Below are 15,609 nucleotides of genomic sequence, written 5' to 3' on the forward strand. Positions count from 1 at the left end.
TATCTTCACAATTAGACAATTGACCTTATGTTCTTATTTTCTCTATTATTGCACTAGTACCATTTCTTTACCATGATAGACATTCAAGCATTTATTTCTCTTGAAGTGAGTGTATATTTCTTAGTCCAGAAGAGTTTTCTCTGAAATCCACAAAACAAAGGTGAGATGCTAATTTTTCCTAAAACACACAAGACAAAGCTAATGATATATACCTCTCATAGATCAACTGCTGTTTTGCTTCAAACACTTAAATAACACAAAACACACCATATTTGTTTATTCATTTGTAAGCTTAAGAGCTTATTATTATTATCATTAGAGATAGAGTCTTGCCCTGTTGCCTGTTGCTCAGGCTGAAGTGCCTGTGCCACCATGCCTAAGTTTTTTTTGTTTTTGTTTTTGTTTTTGTTTTTGTTTTTTAGTAGAAACAAGGTCTCTCTATGTTGCCCAGCCTGGTCTCGAATTCCAAGGGATCCTTCTGCCTCTTCTTCCTGAAATGCTGTGATTACGGGTGTGAGCCACCATGTCTGGCCAAGAGTTTATCCCTAATCCTCTGCTTTAAATAAATTTACAACTGAAAACTGGACTTTATTAGAAAATAATAAATTAATTAATAATCGTAATGATAAATACCTCATAGCATCTGCTTTGGCAAGATCAGAACTTAAAATCTTGTTATTTTTTTTACCCCAAATGAAGATAGGAAGAAAAACTAGTAGGATGAAAAGGCTTCAAAATATGCATGTAAGAGTGGTAAGAGAAGGACAGAAAAATCAGTCCAGACATTTCGTTACTCACCATGAATTGCTTTTTTTCATACAGAGTCTCACTCAGTCATCCAGGCTGGAGTGCAGTGGCGCAATCTCGGCTCACTGCAAACTCTGCCTTCCTGGTTCAAGTGATTATTCTGCCTCGGCCTCCCAAGTAGCTGGGACTACTGGCGTGTGCCACCACACCAGGTGATTTTTTTTATTTTTAGCAGAGTTCGGGTTTCACCATGTTGGCTAGGCTGGCCTTGAACTCATGACCTCGAGTGATTCACCCTCCTTGGCTTTCCAAAGTGCTGGGATTACAGGCATGAGCCACTGTGCCTGGCCCATGGATTGCTTTAAGAAGTCAATTTGAGGTCTGCTGTGTACCAGAGCTACACCATAAACCACCTGCTGCTTTCCCTCACTTTAGGAAAGAGAAAAACTAAAAACCATTCTTCAGAATTTAATGAAACATAGAAATACCTATAAACTAATCAAGAGTGCTTTTAAAAATTATATTAGGATTCTTAGTTTTTAAGGCCATTTTGGTGGTTGTGGAGAAAATTCACCTGAATAATTTTTACTTACCAAGTCCGTCAGAACACCTGCTTCCATTTCGAATATTTGAATTTTATAGACATCTTTGGCCAAACCTCACACTGTATACCATGGAAAAATTTTCCATATTCTTTTTGCTGTTTTGCAAATAAAACTCTTCTGTTTGCAATGTGCAGCTGGATATACCATTTATTTTCTTCTTGTATGGATTAAACAGAACAAGTAAGCTTAAATATTTCATTTAAACAATAGCATTCTTAATTATGTTGTCACTTGTTTTATTTCCAAAAATTCTTATTTAAATATATTTTTATACATTCTTTGAAGTAAAGTATTTGACCTCATTTTTGTCTTTAATATAAATAAATTTAAATGGCTACAATTTCTTGCTATTATCATCCCAAATTTGTTACATAATTATCTATTTATTGAAAAGGAAAGAGTGCCTACCCATAATACTGTCTGGGAGAAATAGCTCCATAGGGGTTATGGCTCAGATCGACTTGGAGATGATGAAATGATGAAGTAGCTTTCATTTCTATCATTCACTCTGGGATGACTACAGAAGAACAGGATGTGTAGTCCTGTAGTACCCATCATAAAGATTTACACAAATTGTTCCTTTCTTCCAGAGTGCTGTTACTTTCCTCAGTGTTACATACTGTCATTAAATTCTCCACCCTCACTATTACAGCTTCCATTACCACCCACATGGCACTACGGCTTTATCCATGGGTGGCAGATGTTATCACCATATGTCATCCGATCAATTTTCCATTCAAGGGTAATGTAATGTTTGGGGGAAAGCCAACTCACACTTTAGTAAAGGCTGTCTCTGTAGTCTTCACCAGCCGTAAATGCAAGCATCCTTTCAACTTATTGGCTCTGTTACCTAACCAAAAATCAGCAGGGATCTTAGAGGCTCATTGCATGTTTCCATGTTAGTTGGGCTCTCTCTCACTATCACCTGCCAAATTGTTTCCTATTAAGGAGTTTGGCATTATTTTGTTTTCCTCTACTTTTATTTATCTCAGAATATTCTGGACAGAGCATCATTAGATAGACGAGTACCAAAGGAAAGTATCAGTCTCAGGTCTGGTGTATGAGGCTGTTACTGCTTGTTTATTTCTAAGATCTATAGCTCATCTCCTTGCTCCAGGAGCTGGCATTACTCAGAGAGTTTGAAATTCTTATTCAATATAATTCTAAGAGGCAGCCAAAGTAAAGACAATATCAATTTATCTGTACAGTTCTGATTTACTCACGTGCTCTCTCTCTCTCTCTCTCAATCCTCCTTGCTTTCTTCTTTTCTCTCCATTTCCTTCCAACTCCATTCTTACTCTTGCTGTGGATTTCTATCTTTTTCCAGTAGATGTTATTGAACATCTATTATTTGCCAGTCCCTACCTTATGTTCTGCATATTTAAGTATTAAATAAAGTATAAATCATGTATGATTTCCCAACCTTGAAGATAAAACTGAAATTATTTTGAAACTAGTCTAGTCTAATCACTGCATTTCCTATCCATGTTGGGCAATTAAAATGTGGAATGTTAGGGAGATGAGAAAGTAGAAACAATTATGTATTTTTATTGTTTATGAGATTGCCTACGTTTCAAGTGCTCAAGCTGCCTGCAATTTGGTGAAGAAACTTCTGTTTACATTAGTAAAATTTAAATTTGCATTTAAATTTTTAAAACTTGGGTTGTGTCCTTTTTCCATTTTTGTCTTACCAGTTTCAAATCTAAATCTCATGGTCAAACTCATTCAAAACCCCTTAATTCCAATGATCACTTGGTTTGTCTTTCTTTAGAGGTTTTCCTGTCATTATGTATCTTTCTTGACATGTGATAACCAGTAATTACTATGGCATTTCAGGTGTGGAAAATCTACATTTTTATATAAAATCAGCCTATTCCTATAAAATTTGCATTAATACCTTTCCAGAAGGCAAGTTGGCTGGGGGGATATTTTTGGACAATTTGAAATAATGTGTTTACGAACCAGTCTAAAGTTAACCTTTTTCTGAGTTACAATTGATATTCAAACATCATCACAATTTAAAGTTTAAATTACTTATTCTTAACTTATAACTTTGTATCTAATGAAAATCACCTACTATTTTATTGTTCAGTCATGCTAACTTGTAAAGCTATCCATAGGTTATTCTTGTTTACTTGTAAATGTAGTAGGATCAGAAAACTTAGATATTCTACTGTTCTCTTGGAGGACACCGGTGCCTGCAATGCCAGCTATTCTACAGGCTGAGGTGGAAGGACTGATGGTTCCCCGAGGTTCAAGTCCAGCCTAGGCAACAGGGTGAGACCTTGTCTCTTAAAAAAATTGTAAGAGAACATTTTGTTAACATTGCTTAATTTTGTAAAATTAACAGCCTTATTTGCAGTAGTTTTTAGATTCCAGTTGTTGCTATAGTCCACGATCCTCCTCTTTGTTAAGCATTTGTTGGCATGCGTTTCCAGGACAGGAAGTATGACTGCTGTTTAATTTGGTTCTCTACACATTGACCAATTCAGCACACTACTTCTATAGCATATATGTATATATTATACTGTATACATAATATATGTTTTATGTATATTATTATTTAAAATATAGTTTTCATTCATCAGAATGGTAGCTCCATAGAGTCAGAGACTTGGTCTTGTTTACTGCAGTACCTTAGTACCAAGAACAGTGTCTTCACATAAAAATGCTCAATAAACATCTCTGAATTCATACTTTAGAAGTGCATTGTTATTTTTATAGGCAACTAGTGAATAAATTCTTACTAATTTGCATCACTACATAAGTTATTTTATGAAATATCTTTGAGCATCTCTTACTGTCTGATTATCATGGTCTTTGCACATGGACATAGGCCACACTGGTGGTTTATTAGTCTCTCAACACCTCTGGGAATTTATAGCAGCATGTAAAATATTTTGGCCAGTTGTACCTAATTTTATCCTTGAGTTCCTGCAAACATTTGGATGGCTGCCACCAGGATTTGTTGATCTACTTATTCCTCTGTATTGATTAGGTCAAGAGTAGTCTTAGTGCTATTTATCATGTTTGGATTTGATACTTCTGAATCTCAATTTCAAAAACCAATTTAGGAATCAGTTAATGACTTCCTCAAAGAAGACTGGAATAAAAAATGATTTTTCTCTATTTTGTTTATATCCCTTGATATGTTATGAGACTGGAGATATTAAATAGTTCCACTGATCCTTCAGCTTATTTTTTTAACAAATTTGAAGCTCTTAACTTTTATTACTTTGGTCTCTTACAAGAGTGTTCTCGATTCTGAGCTACATAATTTTTGATTCATCTGCACTACCACTCCTTAAGATCTTTTCAATTCCACTCACTTGGCAAATTTCTGACTTTCAAAAATATAGGTTTTATTAAGATAGTCTCTTTGGACAGTTAGGTATGAAAAATTTTTATTTAATCATTTGATCTGTGCCAAGCCTCATCTGTTTCCTTAGTGGTCATTATATTATCCCAAAACCTTACCTCTACAGCTCAATGGAAGAAACTTCACTTAATTAATACATAACATATTGAAATCCCTTCCTATTACAACCTGCTCTAATTTTGGACTTTCTTAAAAGTTGTCCATTATGTTACTCTTTAGGCTTATTTCTATTTTCAGCTTTTAAAGAATATTTTATTATTTAATTTAGAGTATTTTAACCTTTAGAAATTTTGTAATATTTCTCTTGTTATGAAAGATTTTTAAAGTCACTCAGACACACTCTCAGACAGTCTATTACCTTTGCTTCAGGCAAACAAGGCAACATGCAGCTGAGCTCCCGTGGCCATCAATGGCCCGACTGTCACTGCTCCTTAGGAAAGCATCTCCCTCTATCAATATCAGCCTGTGATATTCCCATCATGTCACGCCTGTCTGATTAGTGGTGTAAGGTAGAGACCTGCAGCAGCAAGCAAGGCTCACTTTCTGCCTCTGCTCCTATTCTGTTTCTCAGAATTGAAAAGATGGTCTGGTGATGAGTGTGTTTGCTAGAAGACCCTTGTTCTGGGTGTATATAAAGCACTGTACTTGTCTCCATTTCTTTATCTTCCATCTGTTTTTCCAACCACCGCAGTCATCCTGCCCTACCCCAACCACTCCACTGAAACTGTTCACTGTCAGTTCACCAAGAACCAAATTGCAAATTTCATAGGTAACAACGTTTCTAAAATTTGAGTGTGCTTGCGGATCTTGTTACAATGCAGATTGTGATTCGGTTTACTGGGGTGGGGCCTGAGATTCTGCATTAGAACCAGCTCCCATGAGATGTCTAAGCTGGAATCAGTGGACTGCACTTTGAATAGCAAGGCATTAGCCCTCACCATAACCGTTCACCTTCCTGAAATTCTCTACTCCTTTGGGTTTTGCTACACCATTCTCTCCTGGCTTCCCTCCTCGCTAACTGTTCCTCCTAAGCATCTTTTCTTCATTCTGCTTTCTGCTTGTTCTTTAAAGGTAAGTAAATTCCCTGAGTTTCATTCTCAACTTATTTCTCCTCTTCCTAGAGTGATGATTCTCAAACTTTAGTGTACAAAGGAAGTCAGCTGAAAAATGTTATCAAAATGGAGCTCCCTAAGCTTCATTCCAAAGATTCTGATTCAGTAGGTATGGGGTGGAGTCTCTTAGTCAGCATTTTTAATTCTGCTAAAGATGTTTTTCTTTTTTAAAAAAATAAATGTATATAAATATGGCATACATAACCTCATATTGTCTTAATTAAACACAATGTATGTCATAACCTCATATTATCTTAAACACAATATTTATATATATTTAATTAGTAAAAGTTTGCTATAGTGAAGCAAGCTAACATATCCATCATTTCTTACAGCTATACTTTTTTGTTGTTTTTGTGGTAAGAGTAGCTAACATCTACTTATTTTGCATGAAACCCGCAGTACAATTTCATTACCTGTAGTCCTCATATTGTACATTAGATCTCTAGATTTGTTCACCATACACACACACACACACACACACATATATATGCTTCTTTGTATCCTCTGACCTACATCTTCCCATACCCCCAGTCCCTGCCTCTGGTAATCACTGTTTTGTTCTCTATCTCTATATATTTGATTTTTTTTTTACAAAGATTCTGCATATAAGTGAGACCAGGCAATATTTCTGTCTGGATTATATCACATAGCATAATGTCCTCCAGGCTCATCTACATAGTGGCAAAAAGCAAGATCTATTTTTTAGGACTGAATAATATTCCATTGTGTATTTGTACCACATTTTTATCCCCTTGTCCATCAATGAATGCTTAAGTTGTTTCCATATGTTGGCTATTGTGAATAACGCTGCAATGAACATGGTAATACAGATATCTTTACAAAGTTGTGATTCCACTTCTGAGTATATGCCCAGAAGAGAGATTGCTAGATCATATGGTAGTTCTATTTTTAATTTTTTTACAATCATCCATACTGTTTTTCATAATGCGGTAGCAGTTGACATTCCCACCAACAGTGTACAAGAGTACTCTTTTCTCTACACTCTCTCCAACATTTATCTGCAGACATTTTGATAACAGCCGTCCTAATAAATATGAGGTGGTATTTCTTAGTAATTTTGATTTACATTGCCCTGAGGATTGGTGATGCTGAGCATATTTTCATAAACCTGTTGTCCATTTTTATGTCTTCTTTGGAGAAATGTCTATTTGGGCCTTTTGTCCATTTTGTATTGGGTTTGTTTTTCCACTGTTAAGTTGTATGAGTTCTTTATAAAATTTTTATATTAAACCATTAGGGTGCTCATTTATTTTCATTACTTTAACCGAACCCTAGATGCTGGGGGTTCCAAGCTGAACCTACATCCCAGCCTTATTTATGAGTTTAACTGACTATTTAATATTTTAATCTGGATATCCAAAAAGTTCAAAATGTTCAAATTAATTTTGTTATTTTGTTCCCAAATCTCTAAATCTCTTTTTTTTTTTTTGCTGAGATAATGGCATCATCATCTAAACAGAAGAAATCTGGTTAGAATTTGTGCCCTGCAAATACTTGCCTACAAGTCTCTGTCTACAATTACACTTGACATATAAATCACCTGGGAGAGCTTGCTAAAAATGCTGAGTGAGAAACTCCTCAAATGCTTATTCATTAAATCTGGAGGAGGCCCATGAACCTGCATTTTTAATAAATCTTCCCCTAGTGATTCTGATGAAGATGGCCCCGAGCAACCACTTCTAAAAATGCTGTCTGTCCTAGGGATTCCTCCAGTTATTCCTAGCAATAGGACCACAAAGGCTTTGAAAGCATTTTTCACAACAGAGGACTTAGGGGTGGGAATAAGCGATAGTTTAATCTTCCCCATAATCTTTAGCAGAGCCTCCCAAAGCTACTCTAAATAACAGTGCAAACTAAGTAAAATCAATGCACTCCTATCTAAAGTTAGTGTCAGTTTAAGTCACCAGTCATTCCTTTCCTAACAATATTGACACCCCTAAGCCCTTCCTGTACAGATATTCCTGGACTAATGATTTGCCACCATGGCAGTAACTCTTAAAGAATGTTTGCTTGCCCTTCCCTCTAATTTTACTCCCTTTGGCCTTATTCCCATGAGGACACATTACTGATTTAAGAAATTGAAGAGCAAGGCTTATAAATATCTCAAGTAGCCAGTACATACCTCTATAGTGGTGATATCTACTGTTTATGTCTTTCTAAGGAAATTTTTCAGACCACCTCCACTAGAGGAAGCTCAATTGAGAGAATTTTTATCATAAAGATCTCTGGTTTGTATTACAGTATTTTAAAAATTAAAGTGTTTGAAACTGGATGAATTTGCTTTATTGCCTTAAAAAAATCCTAATTTGGTGTTTTCTTTAACTGTCCTTTAATGCATGTTATGCCTCTAGGTTCAGAAGTGAAATGATTTTTGTTTAAGTTTATTAGAATAAAATTGGAGTTCAGCTGGTCACTTTGAGGCATGGCAACCAAGTGACTGATCTCTTTTTAATCTTTAATAAGTTCCATTATTCACAAATTGATGGCATGGCATTTAAGGAATCTGAAGTAATGCAAACCACATAACTGTGAAATATTTGAATATTCTAATGCTCAGAATGAAATATTTTTCATACTGATTAGGCCTCGAAACTGGGTTTGAATGAAAACATTGTCAAACAGAGGTTGTAGTGCAAATAATATAAAACATAAGTGTAAAGGGTGTTGATTCATTTTAATTTTATCTCTTTGCAAACTGAATATGCGAAATGTCATCTTGATGTTCAGTCTCCCTCCTCTATCTGCATATCAAAATGTATAACGAGGAGGTACAGTTTTTTCACTGAGAAAAATCAGTGGGAACTAAAAAACAGGCAATTTGCCTAGGTTTTACTATGAGCATTTTGCTTTGATTTCAGGTAGGTGAGGCATTGATTAACTCTATTTTTCTAAATCCAAAGCAAGACTTTTTACTTCAGCTGAGGTCATCTGCAGACATTTTCCACAGCTGGGAGCTATTTTTTGAAATATCTTGCATCTCTGCTTTTCTCCACTCGCTTCCTCTCTCCCAGCTGCAGGGATTCGTCCTCTAAAAGAGTGGAGGTGGGAGGGAACAAGGAATGGAAGCAAAGCAGGGAGCATGAGCTAGAGAATGCCAGGATCTGGCTTTTGTTATTGGTTGGCTGCCGCCTGATGGATAGACGAGGGAGGCGTGTACTCTCTTCAGTGTGTTCTGACGGAGCCGAAGTACAGAAACCATATTTACAGGTAAGAGCGAAAAATAAAAAAAAAGAAAAGAGAATTCTTTTTTTCTTTAAAAGAGAATGCTTCTCAATTTTTACGGAAACAATTTTATAGTAGGAAAATTATTCTGAGGACATTTTCTGAAAGTGTGTCCCTTTTATTACTTGAGGAAGCTTTGCAATGAGCTTGCTGTTCTTTCTCTCTGCAAAATCCTTAGCTGATAAAAAACAAAACAAAACAATCACCAGAGGCATGTCTTATCCTAAATAACTTTCTATGCAAGTGTCACTGAAGCAAAATTATAGATAAAATGAATCGTCATATGTCTCTTTAAAAATGTTTAATTCAAGCTTGTTACTAGGAATCGCAGGAAGGATGAGAAAACCTCGGTAAATTCCACAGGTCCTGAGAAAATGGAGCCTTCTGTGAATATACAATATAAAATTTCATGTGATGGCTTTTAATATTGACAATACAGTAAAAGGCTTAGGAAAACTATTTTTACAGGTTGTAGACTCTTTTAGCATTAATTTAGAATGAATGATTTGTGTGCATTTAAGCCCTGTTATTTAACTTACTCCTCTTGATAAATCTCATGTTGTTCAATATTTGCATTATTTTATTCAGCAAACTTTAAGCTTATGTGATAATTAAACAATGATTTGTCTCTACTTGTTAACTTACATGGAGCCATTTTTATTTTAAAGCGCAGAAACCTAATTTTGAGAGATTAAACATTGCTGTAAAAAATAGCATCTTAACAGTCATGTTTCATGGGTAGTTTAATTTATCAATAAGAATTCCATCAGAGCATTTATATTGTTGATAATATCTCTAGGCAATTTTTTTTTAGCAACTTTACTAGGTGCTTGTATCTCCTAATATGATCCTTTATATTGCCTTAGGGAAAATAGGGACAAGTTCTAAGTATGTAGAATAAATAACACACTTGCAGTAAAAACATACAAAAAAATTGAACTCCCAGTCACTTAATTCTTTACTTTAATTCATAAATACTGGTCATTTAACGGTGGTAGAACCTCATTAAAATTGAACTTTCAAGAATTATGACTGACTTCAGTACACTGGCCATCAATTAATACCTGTTGATTATAATAATAAAATAAAAATCTTTCAATGAGGTAAATAATTTGTTCCTACATATTTTAATACCTTTTTGAATGAATCAAAACTAATAGGAATGACTATATAATTTCTAAATATTTTTTGCTATTGTTTTTCTTTTTGTTTATTGTTTTTCAAATTTTTTTATTTATTGTACTTTTTTTGTTTGAGAGCGATTTTGTCTTTGAATAAACAGACACAAATATAATAGTTCTTGCAAAATTAAAATGAGTGAGAAAATTGCTGAATATTAGTATGAATTATCTGAATGAATTGAGAATTACCTTAAATTTCCTAAACGTACTAAATATAGTTAATAACATGTTTATATGGTTAAGTGTCATAATGAACCAAGTAAATATTCTGGTATGGTTGATTTTGAACTATTTCTGGATTTCAAAAATTATTACATAATACTGAAATTTTGGCATGTTTCTAATTATTGATGGATCTTTCCGATTTTGTTTTTCTAAGCAAAACAATGGTTGAAATTAATCCACCCCTCACCCCAAGATTGAAATTCAAGGTGATATATAAGACCAGATATTCATCTCCTAAAATGTATTAGAGGAAATAAATCAATGCAGCTATATTTTTTAGAAATTATAAATTCTGAGTAAAGCTACCTCCAGGAATGAAGGGGAATTGATGAAAATTAGAGAGCAGAGTTCCACATGGTTTTAAATTATTCTGTTTCCTTGGAAACCAGCTGCTGCAGATGCATTTTGCTTTCTTTGGCTAAAAATATCACCCTTTTAATAATCACTAAGGGAGAGGACTGAATAAAACCAGAGTATATTGTTGCTGCTTTTTATAATTTCCTTAATGGCTCACATATTTTGGATGAAAAGTAGATAAACCCTTTCTCAATCAGCATTTCCTATCAGCCACTGGCAGACGTCTGCAAGTCTTATAAAAATGAGACAACTGGGGTAGCTTTTACTGCAGAGTCCACAGGAAGAGACAGAGAGAGAGAGAGAATGTGTGCTGGAGTGGAGACAAGAGAGAAAAAAAAGCATGAAAGAAAACAGTTAAGAGGTTACTGTCCAAGTGAAGGATGAAACAAGGCAAATGAAAACCATGTAAGGCTTTCAGTGAGAAATGGGAAGGCATCACCATTTTTTTTTCCTTTGGTACAAACATTTTTAAGATTTAAATATAGGTTTTTAATGGAGCTCACTATATACAGCTTTGTCCCCTTTTCACAACACTCTTTCCTTTTTCTCTTTATGTTTGCAGTGTTTTGCAATATAATGAATAATACAATAAATTAAGAAGTATTTTTTAATGTATCAATCACTTTAATCATAAAGAGAGAAGCTTGGTATATGTCCAGGCTATGGATAGTGAGGAGCATTCAATACACATTTTGACATTAGAATAAGAATTTTTTAAACTTAACGTCCAAACCATGTTTCATTAATGCAGTTATTTCCTTACCTTTGTAATCTATTTAATATGTATAAAAAATTATACATTCCAACAACCTAAAAGCTGTTTGTGTTAATGTTAAGGTAAATAATTTAAAATTTAATATAAATCACTGTAAATGCACATATATCCTTTTTGCTTTATTTGAAACATTTTTGCTTTCTTTGAAAATAAACATTACTTTTATGTAGCTTTTCTCTAAACAAAAAAAATCACAATTATCGTCATATTCTACCCTAGGCAATTCCTTAATTTAAAACATTTTTATTATAAAATTACATGCTTCAAAGGCAGCACTGTCATCCCATACACCATTTTTTTCAAATCTCTCAACTATTTGTTAAGAGGAAAAATCATCATAAAGCTGTTAACAGCTTTCCTATTATTTTTGTTATAATTCAGATGAGATTCCTAACTCTTATTTTCTCTTTACAACTATTTAAATATTTGTGGCATATCATACTTTATTTTCATAATATTAACCTTAGTCTATTAGATTCAATGTTAGCAATGTAGCAAATAAAGCACCACATGCTTAAACTACGTGTTAAAATATTTAATATGTAGCCAACATATTATTTAAAGTTAAATTAATTTGGCATGTCAGTACGTTATTTTCAAAAAAAGCTAAGATGGTGGGAAGTATTTTGTTTTTATCAATTAACACGAGCAAAGCACTTCAGTGACAGCACTTTCAGCATAAACACTGATGACATTAAAAAGCAAGCTAACAACAAATCAGATAGACTAGTAAATGGATTGTGTGACCTGTGTAGACAACCCCTATTTAAGGCACAACCAAAATTATCAATGCTTGTCAAGATCCTGAAGAGAATGCATTTCGTAGGCTTACTCTCAACTACAGATAATTTAAAAATACAGTTTGTTAGTCATTTCTACTTACTGCTTCATGCTTCTTTCTTTGCTAAAAGTAGCTTGCCAGAATTGTGGGTGGGTTTTCATGGCCTCTTAAAGTCTCACAAAATATACTAAAGAAAACAAAATACTTAATTACTTCCCCTATAATATAAGTAGACAACTTTACATCTGTAATGGAAATATGCTAGTTTGGCAAATAACCTCTTATTGCTGGAAATGGAGGGGTGGGATTTACAAGAAATGGAAATAACATGAGAGTAAGAAAGCTTCGGTCAGATTTAATAATATTCAGATTGTGCTATATACATAAAGTAATCCAGTCAAATGAAAAAATTACATTAACATTTGTACTATAGTACATCACAGCTCAAAGGTATTATTAATCAGATGTTATTTTTGACTAATATATTTAATACCTGATAGTTTAATACAGGGCTTATACAGATATTAAAAGGGGGTTGGTTCAAAGCAGCATTATTGCTTTTTAATTACGATTTTGTATGAAGAAGCAAGGAATGGATTTATCAAGCTAATTGTCACATTTGGATATTTCACATATCTCAATGAATCAGTTGGGCAGATCATTTGATTTCTCTGTCAATTGCTTAGATTTCAGTTATTATAATGGCCTAAATTGTTTGAGCTGAAAACTGTTGAATGTGCATGCCCTGAGAAAACACTCAATATAACTTGTAAGGTATTTAATTCAAGATTATAACGATCTAGAGAAATATCAGTGCTATTTCTATGAATTACGTATAGTAAGGAAATCACTTTGATACGAGATCAACTTCATGATCTCATATCATGGCCTGAAAAGTAGATAAGCATGCATGTGACTTATTTCCAATAAGCTCTTTTACTTTACTTAGATCAAGAGCTTAATACATTATTTTCCAATACCACGAAGGGTGGTGCACACAACACATTTCTTCTTATCTCCTGACTTGTGCACATTCATAAAAATGACATTATTTTAAACAAAAATCACCAACACTATCAAATGTAGTTTTTAAATTTATATTTTTTATTTTATCATATTGTTTTATTTTATTTTATTTTATATTTTAGAGATAGGGCTTTTCTATGTTGCCAGGCTTGAGTGCAGCAGGCTATTCACAGGCAAGATTATAGTGTACTATAGCCTCAAACTCCTGGGCTCCAATGATTATTCTGCTGCAGCCTCCCAAGTGGCTGGGGGATTGCAGGCTCATACCACTGTGCCTGGCAAAAGTAATTTTTATGCAAATGTTTATGTCTTTAAACAATATTTAATATAAATTCCTTGGCCAATACTCATTTAATTCATGTATTACCTTTTCATATTTTAGTCTTTTATTGCCCTAGAAACATGGGACTGCCGTGTAGAGAGAATTTCTTCCTGGATTCTTCATTTTACCTATGACAAAATTAAGGCACAGAGAGGACAATGATCATATTTAGTGGGAAACTCAGTATTTGCTTATGCAAAATTACAAAGCAAGACACTATGTGTTTGTATTAAATATTAGATATAGTGCATTAAACACTGGATGAAAGAAAAGCAGAACTTAGAAGGCTTTGCATGGAGGTGAAAAAGCGTGGTGTGGCCAGATGGTCTCTGATGCATAACAACACAGGGATTTTAGAGTTGCATAGAACTCTCCACTTCGGACCTGCCCCTGATATCCAGTGAGCCTAGTGGCTTTGACCTACTATCACAGTCTGCTTGACTTTTTTAGTTTGCTGTCACGGCCAAAATGCATTTCAGCTTTGTTTTTTAGCAAGTGTGGATACAGTTAGTTGCTGTCATGTTGTGGATATATCACAATATATTTAATAATGAAACAAATAGTTTCCTAAACAGGAGCCCTGAATGTATTTACAAAGATTTTCATTTGCTTTTCTCTCCTCAGGTTAGGCTAGCCATGAAAAATCAATATTTGTCATCAATCATTACCCAGGTAATACTGGTTGTGATGGTGTCAGCATTTTAAAGCAGAAAGATTCTGGAAAAGGGTTTCAAAAGTGATTTTTTTAAAAAAGACGTCTTTGTTCTGTCTAATTAAAATTCCCTTCTCGTTGCTCATGAAACTTATACTTAAAATTTTAAATGATTTGCCCCCTGTGCATCCAAATCAATAAGGGCCCCAAGGGGCTGCTCTCATGCTGCCCACTGAACTTACCTAGAGCTGAGTGTTAAATGGAAAACTGATCTTGGGGATGCCATTATAATCCATTTTCAGAGATCTTCCCACAACATACAGGCAGGGCCAAGGAGAGAAGCCGTGGGCCTGTCCTGTGCTCCCTGCCAGAGCTTCTTGGTGTGTGGTCATGACAGCCACTTTGTGATCTCTCAGTACCCTTTCACTCACTATCTAAATTATAGCTCTTGATGACAAGGAGTTTCCTTCATCTCTGCATCAATGCCTAATACAATGCCTGATACACAGTACGTGCCCCCAGATTGTTTTGCCGATTGAATAATTAAGCAAATTGTCTTGTCAGATAGTCATCTAGCCTCCTCTTACATCCTCTCAATGGCAGACACTCCTTACATTCTAAGACGGTCTCTTCCTTCCATGTTCTTCTCTGTTAATGCTATTCAATGTGACAATGTCCATGTCACCTAAATGTCATTAAGCCATGCAAGGTTTTGTCTTGCAGACTTTTTATTGTCCAAACGCTATCTGTGCTCTCCTACATTAACGGGATTTTATCTGCATGTAGTTCCCATTTCATGCTTCCCTGCTCTGTTTCATTATAATACTGCTTGGTTTCTGATACACACACACAGATTATCATATACTAAATCAATGGGTTAATTGTAAATTAATGTAATTAACTGTAATTGTTATATTAATATATAATACAAGTGTTAATTAATGTTTGTGTAAGAAAATATAGTAGTATATATTTAACCAATCTGAGTGCTCTCATACATCCACTCTTAGTCAATGAATCCCCATTCTCTTGAGTTAAATTTGTTCAACAACATTTGATTAAAGTTAAAATTGTTCGGCAATATTTTTGTGCTGCTCTGGGCTCACTTTCTGCCATTTGTGGTCTGTTCTGGTGAACAATTCTAAGCCGTAATGCCTGGTAAGTGACAATGCTGAATAAGCTACAAAGAAAACAAGTGTGC

At 34.4% G+C, this 15,609-nt stretch overlaps 1 protein-coding gene across 1 annotated transcript in view; it reads left to right on the forward strand.

Moving 5' to 3' along the window:
* Positions 1 to 8,972: 8,972 nt before the first annotated feature.
* Positions 8,973 to 15,609, forward strand: part of CSRNP3 (cysteine and serine rich nuclear protein 3) — a 217,999-nt gene continuing 211,362 nt past the window's right edge. Inside the window, exon 1 of the mRNA XM_008974396.4 lies at positions 8,973 to 9,074. The gene's annotated coding sequence lies outside the window, so the exon portion shown is untranslated. The remainder of the gene's footprint in view (positions 9,075 to 15,609) is intronic.

This window comes from Pan paniscus, chromosome 13 (genome assembly GCF_029289425.2).
Source record: "Pan paniscus chromosome 13, NHGRI_mPanPan1-v2.0_pri, whole genome shotgun sequence".
NCBI lineage: Eukaryota > Metazoa > Chordata > Mammalia > Primates > Hominidae > Pan > Pan paniscus.